Source organism: Salmo trutta, chromosome 7, assembly GCF_901001165.1.
Source record: "Salmo trutta chromosome 7, fSalTru1.1, whole genome shotgun sequence".
NCBI classification, from domain to species: domain Eukaryota; kingdom Metazoa; phylum Chordata; class Actinopteri; order Salmoniformes; family Salmonidae; genus Salmo; species Salmo trutta.
Window position 1 is genome coordinate 11,903,109 of NC_042963.1, and position 15,054 is coordinate 11,918,162.

A 15,054-nucleotide genomic window follows, 5' to 3' on the forward strand; every position below is an offset into this window, starting at 1 on the left:
AGGCTATATCATGTTGTACTACAACTGTTTGCAGGTCTACGTCGTTGTTTCTATAGTGTGCGGTTAGGTGAAGTTTTACTCCTTATGTTTGGAAGGAGAACAAAAGGCATTAAGGGGAATCTGAACTCAGATGAAGGTTTAAGCCGAAGAACGAGGCCTCATTTAAAGGCTCGCGTTTTTAACATCCCATAGCGGGGTGTAATAGAGCCTCCTATTGCGATTTGAACAACAGTTATGGGTTAAGAAATGTGATTCTAATCTCTTTCCAAGAGACTTCTGGTTTTCATTGCTGAAGATCAAATTTATCACAGTTCAGCCCACTATTCAATGTTGGACTATTCACTATTCAATGTTGGACTATTCACTATTCAATGTTGGACTATTCACTATTCAATGTTGGACTATTCACTATTCAATGTTGGACTATTCACTATTCAATGTTGGACTATTCACTATTCAATGTTGGAATATTCACTATTCAATGTTGGAATATTCACTATTCAATGTTGGAGTTGAGCTTCTCCAGAGACTGCTGCGCTCTACCCATTTAGTACGTCTGTTTGACATAAACATAGAATTTAGAATAGAATTAGAATAAGAATATACTAGAATATGAACTAGTTATTCTAATTCTATGGGTTTTGATTGGATAGGACAGCGGAACACGAAACACGCCTTAGCACAGTGTGGTTGACCATAAAGAGGCGGAACATGCAGCTGTCACAGACGAATCAGTGGGATCGCCGCCACTCCACTCCCGAGCACGGGCCGCCCCACACCAAGATCTCCACAGGCAGTCCTCACCCCTTCCTCATTTACCCTTCTCACACCCCCATGTGCCCCTTCACAGACCCCCATTCAGAGGCGACTGTGAGGGAGTTGAGTGGCTAGCTGCTGAAAAGCCCAAACGGTGGGTGCTGAGGTTTCCAAAGTTGTCACAGGCATGAACGTTTAGATATAAAACATGTCTTTATGTTATAGTTGTGGATTTCATGGTTTCTGGTGGTATGTGGAGGGAGATGATTGCTTCCAGACACCAGGGAGGAAGAGTGAGAGGGAGAGTGAGGCCCTTAAGGGGAGTGGTCTCATGTGGGAAGACAGAGATGGGTTACCACTGCAAGCCCAATTGGGATTTTACAACCGCACTTTAGGCGTTGAGAGCAGTGTGAGTTCACTTCATACAAGACCTGTTGATCTCGCTTTGCTCTCCATCCTATGTCCAACACAAAAATAACTTAAATATATCATTAGAGTGAGAGAAGCAGTGAAAATGTGTGTGTGTGTGTGTGGGGGGGGTAATATAATATATTAGCATGAATATATACTGACAAAAGCACATATCATAGCATACCACAGGTTGCAGAGGGACCTACCATTTTTCGGGGGAAAATGACTGTGAGAAGGTCATAAGGTCAGACTTTTGAAAAGTGCGTTTTACTCCAAAATGTATGAAAATAAAATGATGCTGACATCTAAAATATAATTTCCCCTCCAGAAATGAGCCCAATATAACATCTCCCTCCACATATTGGTCCATATTACCTTCAAGCTGCATACTGGACCCTATCCCAACTTAACTACTGAAAGAGCTGCTTCCTGTTCTTGGCCCTCCTATGTTGAACATAATAAACGGCTCTCTATCCACCGGATGTGTACCAAACTCACTAAAAGTGGCAGTAATAAAGCCTCTCTTGAAAAAGCCAAATCTTGACCCAGAAATTATAAAAAAAACTATCGGCCTATATCGAATCTTCCATTCCTCTCAAAAAAAAATGAAAAAGCTGTTGCGCAGCAACTCACTGCCTTCCTGAAGACAAACAATGTACACGAAACGCTTCAGTCGGGTTTTAGACCCCATCATGCACTGAGACTGCACTTGTGAAGGTGGTAAATGACCTTTTAATGACGTCAGACCGAGGCTCTGCATCTGTCCTAGTGCTCCTAGATCTTAGTGCTGCTTTTGATACCATCGATCACCACATTCTTTTGGAGAGATTGGAAACCCAAATTGATCTACATGGACAAGTTCTGGCCTGGTTTAGATCTTATCTGTCGGAAAGATATCAGTTTGTCTCTGTGAATGGTTTGTCCTCTGACAAATCAACTGTAAATTTCGGTGTTCCTCAAGGTTTCGTTTTAGGACCACTATTGTTTTCACTATATATTTTACCTCTTGGGGATGTCATTCGAAAACATAATGTTAAATTTCACTGCTATGCGGATGACACACAGCTGTACATTTCAATGAAACATGGTGAAGCCCCAAAATTGCCCTCTCTAGAAGCCTGCGTTTCAGACATAAGGAAGTGGATGGCTGCAAACTTTCTACTTTTAAACTCAGACAAAACAGAGATGCTTGTTCTAGGTCCCAAGAAACAAAGAGATCTTCTGTTGAATCTGACAATTAATCTGGATGGTTGTACAGTCGTCTCAAATAATCTGGACCCTGATCTCTCTTTTGAAGAACATATCAAGACTGTTTCAAGGACAACTTTTTTCCATCTACGTAACATTGCAAAAATCAGAAACTTTCTGTCCAAAAATGATGCATAAAAATGAATCCATGCTTTTGTTACTTCTAGGTTGGACTATTGCAATGCTCTACTTTCCGGCTACCCGGATAAAGCACTAAATAAACTTCAGTTAGTGCTAAATACGGCTGCTAGAATCCTGACTAGAACAAAAATGTTTTATCATATTACTCCAGTGCTAGCCTCCCTACACTGGCTTCCTGTTAAGGCAAGGGCTGATTTCAAGGTTTTACTGCTAACCTACAAAGCATTACATGGGCTTGCTCCTACCTATCTTTCCGATTTGGTCCTGCCGTACATACCTACACGTACGCTACGGTCACAAGACGCGGGCCTCCTAATTGTCCCTAGAATTTCTAAGCAAACAGCTGGAGGCAGGGCTTTCTCCTATAGAGCTCCATTTTTATGGAATGGTCTGCCTACCCATGTGAGAGACGCAGACTCAGTCTCAACCTTTAAGTCTTTACTGAAGACTCATCTCTTCAGTAGGTCCTATGATTAAGTGTAGTCTGGCCCAGGGGTGTGAAGGTGAACGGAAAGGCTGGAGCAACAAACCGCCCTTGCTGTCTTTGCCTGGCCGGTTCCCCTCTCTCCACTGGGATTCTCTGCCTCTAACCCTATTACAGGGGCTGAGTCACTGGCTTACTGGTGTTCTTCCATGCCGTCCCTAGAAGGGGTGCGTCACTTGAGTGGGATGAGTCACTGACGTGGTCTTCCTGTCTGGGTTGGCGCCCCCCCTTGGGTTGTGCCGTGGCGGAGATCTTTGTGGGCTATACTCGGCCTTGTCTCAGGATGGTAAGTTGGTGGTTGGAGATATCCCTCCAGTGGTGTGGGGGCTGTGCTTTGGCAAAGTGGGTGGGGTTATATCCTGCCACAGTGTCTCCTGACCCCTCCTGTCTCAGCCTCCAGTATTTATGCTGCAGTAGTTTATGTGTCGGGGGGCTAGGGTCAGTCTGTTACATCTGGAGTATTTCTCTTGTCTTATCCGGTGTCCTGTGTGATTTTAAATATGCTCTCTCTAATTCTCTCTTTCTCTCTTTCTTTCTTTCTTTCTCTCTCTCGGAGGACCTGAGCCCAAGGACCATGCCTCAGGACTACCTGACATGATGACTCCTTGCTGTCCCCAGTCCACCTGGCCATGCTGCTGCTCCAGTTTCAACTGTTCTGCCTGTGGCTATGGAACCCTGACCTGTTCACCGGACGTGCTACCTGTCCCAGACCTGCTGGAACCCTGACCTGTTCACCGGACATGCTACCTGTCCCAGACCTGCTGTTATCAACTCTCTAGAGACAGCAGGAGCGGTAGAGATACTCTCAAAGATCGGCTATGAAAAAGCCAACTGACACTTACTCTTGAGTTTCTGACTTGTTGCACCCTCGACAACTACTATGATTATTATTATTTGACCATGCTGGTCATTTATGAACATTTGAACATCTAGGCCATGTGCTGTTATAATCTCTATCCTGGCACAGCCAGAAGAGGACTGGCCACCCCTCATAGCTTGGTTCCTCTCTAGGTTTCTTCCTAGGTTCTGGCCTTTCTAGGGAGTTTTTCCTAGCCACCGTACTTCTATACCTGCATTGGTTGCTGTTTGGGGTTTTAGGCTGGGTTTCTGTACAGCACTTTGAGATATCAGCTGATGTAAGAAGGGCTATATAAATGAATTTGATTTGATTTGATTATCAGGCAGGTGTGCTATTTAGCAATAAGCATTATCACCAGATGTAGCCCACCTGATGCAGCATAGTGGCTATAAATAAACAGGCTGAGGGTTGCCCATCTGCATTTATCCCATTGGGCTAATCATTAGCTAGAACTCAAATTCTAAAGTCTAAACATTAGGCTATCTTGTTGCTAGTTAGCACCATATTGATTACTTGATACGTTCCACTGGCACTCAACCAAGGATCATGAACTGTGAATATAACGTAGGCCTACCTGTTACAGCTGATCCTTGTTACATTTAGCCCTGGTCTTCCAGATGCATTCAGCGCCATTGGCGAGCGAATCAACCATGCTCCTGCTGAAAAGTCAGGTTCTAAAAAGTGTGCATTTGACTAATTTATTGGATTTAAGAAATAAGTGTTGCCTAGTAACACTACAAAGCTCCGTGATCTTAACAGTGGCCTTCAAAACTGCTTTGAAAAGTGTGTTTTCCTGCGACTGCATTAAGAATGTACAATGATGACTGGGAATGCATATTTCTCGCCCTGTGCGTCACTCGCAATTTGAATGCGCCTCGAGATTAATATTATTTTATCTCATAGAATACGACAGGCGGAACAATTGAATAGGTCAACTATTCTACTACAGTATGGGGTTGTCTGATTTTGCTGTTGCTTACTTGTGTTGTTGGATGTGAAAATGTATGTGTACACCAGTTTTTCATTAGATCATTCAAATACTTTAACGAAAGGTTCCCGGATCTCAGCTCTGCCCGGCTCTCATTTGGATCATAGGTGTCGAGTCTTGGACCTGGCGGGACCCAGGTCTCAGACCCGGCGAGACCCCGGCCCAATTTAACCCCTGTGTTTTATGGACAGATACAGATATTCCCTATGCTCCCTCCACCTCCGTCCACCTGACAAAGCTCCCTCCACCTCCATCTCCTTTACTCTCTGGTGGCCTTGTGATACATTTGGGCTCATGGCTTTTCACCTCTCCCTGCGCTGGCCCCCTGGCTGTGCCTTCTGACCCAGTGTGACTCTGGTTCCATAAGTGCTGTCACACCCCTGACACAGTCGCCGCACGCTCGTTAGGCAGACACCAAGAGTGTGTGGCCGGCTCCGCCAGGACTGTGACCTCACAGGTCCCCCACCACCTCCCCCTCCCAGTTTTATTTATTTTATTTCACCTTTATTTAATCAGGTAGGCCAGTTGAAAACAAGTTCTCATTTACAACTGCAACCTGGCCAAGATAAAGCAAAGCAGTGCGACAAAAAACAACAACACAGAGTTACACATAAACAAACGTACAGCCAATAACACAAAAGAAAAATTGAAAAATCTATGTACAGTGTGTGCAAATGTAGAAGAGTAGGGAGGTAGGCAATAAATAGACCCTAGAGGCAAAAACTTGACACAACCGTGGGAAGCATTGGAATCAACATGGGCCAGCATCCCTGTGGAACACTTTCGACATCTTGTAGAGTCTATGCCCTGACGAATTGAGGCTGCTGAGGGCAGGGGGGGGGGTTGTTCTTAATGTTCGGTATACTCAGTGTATATTGAAAAAAACTGGAAGAAATATTTTGTATAGTGAAATGTTTTTATGAATATCGCTAGTAACAACAGAATAAACACATTTTGAATTACATAACTACAGAAGAAAAGAGGAAAATATCTTCTTTCTAATGATGTCAATGTTATTTTTCAGCTCCTAATAATGAGCAAATTACACTCATTGGAGAATCTGATGTGACTTTTTTGTAGCAGGTTAGGAGAATTAACGTATCAGGTTAGGAGAATTAACGTATCAGGTTAGGAGACTGGGTTACACATGGAATAAACAAACATACAGTCAATAACACAATAGAAAAAAGTCTATATACAGTGTGTGCAAATGAGGTAAGATACGGGAGGTAAGGCAATAAATAGACCATAGTGGCGAAATAATTACAATTTAGCAATTAAGCACTGGAGTGATAGATGTGCAGAAGATGAGTGTGCAAGTAGAGATACTGGTGTGCAAAGGAGCAACAAAAAAAAAACAGTATGGGGAAGAGGTAGTTGGATGGGCTATTTACAGATGGGCTATGTACAGGTGCAGTGATCTGTGAGCTGCTCTGACAGCTGATGCTAAAAGTTAGTGAGGGAGATATGAGTCTCCAGCTTCAGTGATTTTTGCAATTCGTTCCAGTCATTGGCAGCAGAGAACTGGAAGGAAAGGCGGTCAAAGGAGGAATTGGCTTTGGGTTGACCAGTGAAATATACCTGCTTGAGCGCATGCTACGGGTGGGTGCTGCTATGGTGACCAGTGAACTGAGATAAGGCAGGGCTTTACCTAGCAAAGACTTAAAGACTTGGATTGGAGATGCTTAATGTGAGTCTGGGAGGAGAGTTTACAGTCTAACCAGACACCTAGGTATTTGTAGTTGTCCACATATTCTAAGTCAGAACCATCCAGAGTGGGGATGCTGGACGGGCGGGCAGATGCGGGCAGCAATCGGTTGAAGAGCATGCATTTAGTTTTACTTGCATTTAAGAGCAGTTGGAGGCCATGGAAGGAGAGTTCTATGGCATTGAAGCTTGTCTAGAGGTTAGTTAACACAGTGTCCAAAGAAGGGCCAGAAGTATACAGAATGGCGTCGTCTGCGTAGAGGTGGATCAGAGAATCACCAGCAGCAAGAGCGACATCATTGATGCATACAGAGAAAAAAGTTGGCCCGAGAATTGAACCCTGTGGCACCACCAAAGAGACTGCTAGAAGTCCGGACAACAGGCCCTCTGATTTGACACACTGAACTCTGTCTGAGAAGTAGTTGGCGAACCAGGCTAGGCAGTCATTTGAGAAACCATGGCTGTTGAGTCTGCCGATAAGAATGTGGCGATTGACAGAGTCGAAAGCCTTGGCCAGGTCGATGAATACAGCTGCATTGTCTCTTATCGATGGCGGTTATGATATTGTTTAGGACCTTGAGAGTGGCTGAGGTGCACCCATGACCAGCTCGGAAACCAGATTGCATAGCGGAGAAGGTACGGTGGGATTCGAAATGGTCGGTGATCTGTTTGTTAACTTGGCATTCGAAGACCTTAGAAAGGCAGGGTAGGATAGATATAGGTCTGAAGCAGTTTAGGTCTAGAGTGTCTCCCCCTTTGAAAAGGGGGATGACCACGGCAGCTTTCCAATCTTTGGGGATCTCAGACGATACGAAAGAGAGGTTGAACCGGCTAGTAATACAGTGAGGGAAAAAAGTATTTGATCCCCTGCTGATTTTGTACGTTTGCCCACTGACAAAGAAATGATCAGTGTATAATTTTAATAGTAGGTTTATTTGAACAGTGAGAGACAGAATAACAACCAAAAAATGTCAAAAATGGTATAAATTGATTTGCATTTTAATGAGGGAAATAAGTATTTGACCCCCTCTCAATCAGAAAGATTTCTGGCTCCCAGGTGTATTTTATACAGGTAACGAGCTGAGATTAGGAGCACACTCTTAAAGGGAGTGCCCCTAATCTCAGTTTATTACCTGTATAAAAGACACCTGTCCACAGAAGCAATCAATCAATCAGATTCCAAACTCTCCACCATGGCCAAGACCAAAGAGCTCTCCAAGGATGTCAGGGACAAGATTGTAGACCTACACAAGGCTGGAATGGGCTACAAGACCATCGCCAAGCAGCTCGGTGAGAAGGTGACAACAGTTGGTGTGATTATTCGGAAATGGAAGAAACACAAAAGAACTGTCAATCTCCCTCGGCCTGGGGCTCCATGCAAGATCTCACCTCGTGGAGTTGCAATGATCATGAGAATGGTGAGGAATCAGCCCAGAACTACACGGGAGGATCTTGTCAATGATCTCAAGGCAGCTGGGACCATAGTCACCAAGAAAACAATTGCTAACACAGTACGCCGTGAAGGACTGAAATCCTGCAGCACTCGCAAGGTCCCCCTGCTCAAGAAAGCACATATACATGCCCGTCTGAAGTTTGCCAATGAACATCTGAATGATTGTAACTCTTTGGCATCAACTCAACTCGCCGTGTTTGGAGGAGGAGGAATGCTGCCTATGACCCCAAGAACACTATCCCCACCATCAAACATGGAGGTGGAAACATTATGCTTTGGGGGTGTTTTTCTGCTAAGGGGACAGGACAACTTCACCGCATCAAAGGGACGATAGACGGGGCAATGTACCGTCAAATCTTGGGTGAGAACCTCCTTCCCTCAGCCAGGGCATTGAAAATGGGTCGTGGATGGGTATTCCAGCATGACAATGACCCAAAACACACGGCCAAGGCAACAAAGGAGTGGCTCAAGAAAAAGCACATTAAGGTCCTGGAGTGGCCTAGCCAGTCTCCAGACCTTAATCCCATAGAAAATCTGTGGAGGGAGCTGAAGGTTTGAGTTGCCAAACATCAGCCTCGAAACCTTAATGACTTGGAGAAGATCTGCGAAGAGGAGTGGGACAAAATCCCTCCTTAGATGTGTGCAAACCTGGTGGCCAACTACAAGAAACGTCTGACCTCTGATTGCCAACAAGGGTTTTGCCACCAAGTACTAAGTCATGTTTTGCAGAGGGGTCAAATACTTATTTCCCTCATTAAAATGCAATCAATTTATAACATTTTTGACATGCGTTTTTCTGGATTTTTTTGTTGTTATTCTGTCTCTCACTGTTCAAATAAACCTACCATTAAAATGATAGACTGATCATTTCTTTGTCAGTGGGCAAACGTACAAAATCAGCAGGGGATTAAATACTTTTTTCCCCTCACTGCTGATTTGTAGGGGTCCAGATTTTTCAGCTCTTTCAGAACATCAGCTATATGGATTTGGGTGAAGGAGAAATGGGGGAGGCTTGGGCAAGTTGCTGTGAGGGGTGCAGGGCTGTTGACCACGGTAGGGGTGGCCAGGTGGAAAGCATGGCCAGCCGTAGAAAAATGCTTATTGAAATTCTCAATTATTGTGGATTTATCGGTGGTGACAGTGTTTCCTAGCCTCAGTGCAGTGGGCAGCTGGGAGGAGGTGCTCTTATTCTCCATGGACTTTACAGTGTCCCAGAACTTTTTGGAGTTTGTGCTGCATCGACTACAGCTCAGCATTTAACGCCGTAGTACCCTCCAAACTCGTCATTAACCTGTTTAGGATAGGGGGCAGTATTTTCACGGCCGGATAAAAAACGTACCCGATTTAATCTGGTTATTACTCCTGCCCAGAAACTAGAATATGCATATCATTTGGATAGAAAACACCCTAAAGTTTCTAAAACTGTTTCAATGGTGTCTGTGAGTATAACAGAACTCATATGGCAGGCCAAAACCTGAGAAGATTCTAAACAGGAAGTGCCCTCTCTGACCATTTCTTGGCCTTCTATAGCCTCTTTATCAAAAACAGAGGATCTCTGCTGTAACGTGACATTTTCTAAGACTCCCATAGGCTCTCAGAAGGCGCCAGAACGTTGAATGATGGCTCTGCAGTCCCTGGCTGAAAAACAGTAGCGCATTTGGATAGTGGTCGATCTGAGAACAATGAAACGGGGCGCGCATGCACGTGAAGAGTCCATTTTACATTTTCAGTCTTTGAAAGAAAACAACGTCGCCCGGTCGGAATATTATCGCTATTTTACGAGAAAAATCGCATACAAATTGATTTTAAACAGCGTTTGACATGCTTCGAAGTACGGTAATGGAATATTTTGAAATATTTTGTCACGATACGCGCCGGATAGTGTCTTGAACGCAAGAACAAACGCAGCTATTTGGATATAACTATGGATTATTTGGAACCAAACCAACATTTGTTGTTGAAGTAGAAGTCCTGGGAGTGCATTCTGACGAAGAACAGCAAAGGTAATCCAATTTTTCTTATAGTAAATAATCTGAGTTTGGTGAGTGCCAAACTTGGTGGGTGTCAAAATAGCTAGCCTGTGATGGCCGGGCTATCTACTCAGAATATTGCAAAATGTGCTTTCACCGAAAAGCTATTTTAAAATCGGACATTGCGATTGCATAAAGGAGTTCTGTATCTATAATTCTTAAAATAATTGTTATGTTTTTTGTGAACGTTTATCGTGAGTAATTTAGTAAATTCACCGGAAGTTTCGGTGGGTATGCTAGTTATGAACGTCACATGCTAATGTAAAAAGCTGGTTTTTGATATAAATATGAACTTGATTGAACAAAACATGCATGTATTGTATAACATAATGTCCTAGGAGTGTCATCTGAGGAAGATCATCAAAGGTTAGTGCTGCATTTAGCTTTGAAATCGGACAATGTGGTTAGATAAAGGAGAGTCTTGTCTTTAAAATGGTGTAAAATAGTCATATGTTTGAAAAATTGAAGTTTTGGGATTTTTGAGGAGTTTGTAATTTGCGCCACGCCCTATCATTGGATATTGGAGCGGCGTTCCGCTAGCGGAACATCTAGATGTAAGAGGTTAAGCTCGAGACCCTGGGTCTCGACCCCGCCCTGTGCACTGGGTCCTGGACTTCCTGACGGGCCGCCCCCAGGTGGTGCGGGTAGGTAACAACATGTCCACCCCGCTGATCCTCAACACTGGGGCCCAACAAGGGTGCGTTCTCAGCCCTCTCAGCACGCCTCCAACTCAATCATCAAGTTTGCAGACGACACTACAGTGGTAGGCTTGATTACCAACAACAACGAGACGGCCTACAGGGAGGAGGTGAGGGCCCTCGGAGTGTGGTGTCAAGAAAATAACCTCACACTCATGTCAACAAAACAAAGGAGATGATCGTGGACTTCAGGAAACAGCAGAGGGAGCAGCCCCCTATCCACATCAACGGGACAATAGTGGAGTGGGTGGAAAGTTTTAAGTTCCTTGGCGTACACATCACGGACCAACTGAAATGGTCCACCCACACAGACAGCGTGGTGAAGAAGGCGCAGCAGCACCTCTTAAACCTCAGGAGGCTGAAGAAATTCGGCTTGTCACCAAAAACACTCAAACTTTTACAGATGCACAATTGAGAGCATCCTGTCGGGCTGTATCACCGCCTGGTACGGCAACTGCTATGCCCACAACCGTAAGGCTCTCCAGAGGGTAGTGAGGTCTGCACAACGCATCACTGGGGGCAAACTACCTGCCCTCCAGGACACCTACACCACCCGATGTCACAGGAAGACCAAAAAGATCATCAAGGACAACAACCACCCGAGTCACTGCCTGTTCACCCCGCTATCATCCAGAAGGTGAGGTCAGTACAGGTGTATTAAAGCGGGGACCGAGAGACAGCTTCTTTCTCAAGGCCATCAGACTGTTAAACAGCCATCACTAACATTGAGTGGCTGCTGCCAACATACTGACTCAACTCTAGCCACTTTAATAATGGAAAAATGTGTGTAATAAATGTATCACTAGCCACTAAACAATGCCACTATATAATGTACTCTATACCATCTACTGCATCTTGATGTAATAAATGTATCACTAGCCACTTTAAACAATGCCACTTTATATAATGTTTACATACCCTACATTACTCATCTCATATGTATATACTGTACTCTATACGATCTACTGCATCTTGCCTATGCCGTTCGACCCTCGCTCATTCATATATTTTTATGTACATATTCTTATTCATTCCTTTACACTTAAGGTAGTTGTTGTAAAATTGTTAGGTTAGATTACTTGTTAGATATTACTGCCTGGTCGGAACTAGAAGCACAAGCATTTCGCTACACTCGCATTAACATCTGCTAACCATGTGTATGTGACAAATAAAATTTGATTTGAGGATGCAAATGTCTGTTTGACAAGCCTTTGCTTTCCTAAGTGCCTGTGTATATTGGTTCCTAACTTCCCTGAAAAGTTGCATATCGTGGGGGCTATTCGATGCTAATGCCGTACACAACAGTATGTTTTTGTGCTGGTCAAGGGCAGTCAGGTCTGGAGTGAACCAGACCAGACCATATCTGTTCCTGGTTCAATTTTATTTTGAATGGGGCATGCTTATTTAAGATTGTGAGGAAAGCACTTTTAAAGAATAACCAGGCATCCTCTACTGACGGAATGAGGTCAATATTCTTCCAGGATACCCGGGCCAGGTCGATTAGAAAGGCCTGCGCGCTGAAGTGTTTTAGGGAGCATTTGACAGTGATGAGGGGTGGTCGTTTATCCGCAGACCCATTACGGACGCAAGCGATGAGGCAGTGATCGCTGAGATCCTGGTTGAAGACAGCAGAGGTGTATTTTGAGGGCAGGTTGGTTAGGATGATATCTATGAGGGTGCCTGTGTTTACGGATTTGGGGTTGTACCTGGTAGGTTCATTGATAATTTGTGTGAGATTGAAGGCATCAAGCTTAGATTGTAGGATGGCCGGGGTGTTAAGCATGTCCCAGTTTAGATCACCTAACAGCACAAGCTCTGAAGATAGATGGAGGGCAATCAATTCACATATTGTATCCAGGGCACAGCTGGGGGCAGAAGGTGGTCTATAGCAAGCAGCAATGGTGAGAGACTTGTTTCTGCAAAGGTGGATTTTTAAAAGTAGAAGCTCAAATTGTTTGGGCACAGACCTGGATAGTAGGACAGAACTCTGGAGGCTATCTCTGCAGTAGATTGCAACTTCGCCCCTTCTGGCAGTTCTATCTTGTCGGAAAATGTTATAGTTAGGGATGGAAATTTCAGGGTTTTTGGTGGCCTTCCTAAGCCAGGATTCAGACACGGCTAGGACATCCGGGTTGGCAGAGTTTGCTAAAGCAGTGAATAAAACAAACTTAGGGAGGAGGCTTCTAATGTAACATGCATGAAACCAAGGCCTTTTCGGTTACAGAAGTCAACAAATGCGAGCGCCTGGGGAATGGGAGTGGAGTTAGGCACTGTAGGGCCTGGATTAACCTCTACATCACCAGAGGAGCAGACAAGGAGTAGGATAAGGGTACGGCTACGTTCGGAACAGAGAGTAAAAGGAGCAGGTTTCTGGGCGCGGTAGAATAGATTCAATGCATAATGTACAGACAAAGGTATGGTAGGATGTGAATACAGTGGAGGTAAACCTAGGCATTGAGTGATGATGAGATAGGTATTGTCTCTAGAGACATCAATTAAACCAGGTGAGGTCACAGAATGTGTGGGAGGTGGGACATGAGGGTTAGCTGAGGCATATTGAGCAGGGCTGGGGGCTCTACAGTGAAATAAGACAATAATCACTAACCGAAACAGCAATGGACAAGGCATATTGACATTACGGAGAGGCATGCGTAGCCGAGTGATCATAGGGTCCAATGAGTAGCTGGACGGGCTGGGGTTAGCAGGCCAGCAGAAGGGCCTTAGAAGGACGTTGCGACGGAAGAAGTCTGTTGTAGCCCCCTCGTGCAGTTACGTTGGCAGACCAGTTGTGATGGATCAGCAGGGCTCCGTGTAGTAAAAGGGTCCAGGCCAAATGGCAAAATAGGTATAGTAGCCCAAGAAATTGACTGATGGACCACTTCAGCTAACAGTTCGGTATGCTCTGGACAGCTAGCGGGCCGCGGCTAGCAGGCTAGCAGATGGGCATTCAGGGGACGTCGCGACGGAGGAGCCTGTTGAAAAAACCCCTCGGGTGGATTATGTTGGTACTCCAGTCGTGATGGATCGGCGGAGCTCTGTATCGGCAATAAAAGGGGTCCAGGCCAACTGGCAAAATAGGTATTGTAGCCCAAGGAGTGGCTGATGGACCTCTTCAGCTAACCGGGAGAAGGGCCTAGCATAGGCTAGCTCCAGGCTAATTGGTGCTTGCTTCAGGACAGAGACGTTAACCAGGACAAGCCAATCAGGATTGCAGCTAGCTAGCTGCGATGATCCAGGTGAAGAGGTTCAGAGTTTGCGGTAGGAATCCGGAGATATGGAGAAAAAGGAGTCTGATAAGCTCTGGGTTGAATCACGCTGTGCAGACTGGCAGGAGTTGTCCAGGTTAAAGGTTAGCTGATGACCGCTAGCAGTGGCTAGCTGACTACTAGCTAGTAGCTAGTTAGCTGGCTAGCTGCTGTTGGGGGTTCCGGTTCTAAAGTAAAGAAAATAGCAGATCCATACCACATTGGGTGAGGCGGGTTGCAGGAGAGTATGTTGAAGTTGGGGTTAAGAAAAATATAAAAAATACGTGCGAAGAAAAAAAAGATATAAAAACATATATATAAAGATATATACACGGGACACGACAAGACGAAGACAAAAGACGCCTGACTGCTACACCATCTTGGAGAATTTTTTTATAAAAAGTGTCTCTCCTGCGCCTGCCCTTTGCACCGAAGTGTCTTGATTGCAGCCAGTCCAGCACTTCAGTAACCTGCTGTGCTTCGTGAATGATGATGTTTCTCTTACCACCATGCTTTTATCTGTGTTGGCCCGCCAACCTGGCTGTCCAAGTCTGGAGCCATGTGCAGTCTGACGTCCGTCTGTAGAAAGTAGGTACCTTCTTGCATTTGTGAATTGCACGTTCAAAATGTTGTCTAGCATGCTGCATCGGAGCAGCAAAATGCACCAGAAAGGCATTGGTCAATTAACCAATGCTGTCTTGAAAATAGTCCAAGAACGGTAAAGGAACTAGCCTGATAACTAGTCAACCCCAGAAGAGGAAGAGAAAGCACAGCACAAGCTTTTTGGTATTCCCATAACATTTCCTCTCTCAAGTATACACGTCTAGTGAATTGCATAAACAGTTATGTAAATCCAGCCTGTGGTGTTTAACTCACATCGGAAGGACATTGGAATATGTAAACTGCTTAGTGATAGGACAGGTTCTTAGTGAGTACAGTACCCTATATCATCTACATCTGTGTTTGAGTTGTGTGTCCCAGCTGCTAGAGGTGACTGTTAGCGTTAGAGGGGCCCGGGGGTATTTTGAGAGTGT

General features: G+C 44.8%; 1 protein-coding gene across 1 annotated transcript in view; it reads right to left on the reverse strand.

Moving 5' to 3' along the window:
• The window catches only part of LOC115196943 (A disintegrin and metalloproteinase with thrombospondin motifs 20), a 135,119-nt gene that overhangs the window by 11,505 nt on the left and 108,560 nt on the right, over positions 1 to 15,054 (reverse strand). The gene's annotated exons all lie outside the window — the stretch shown is intronic.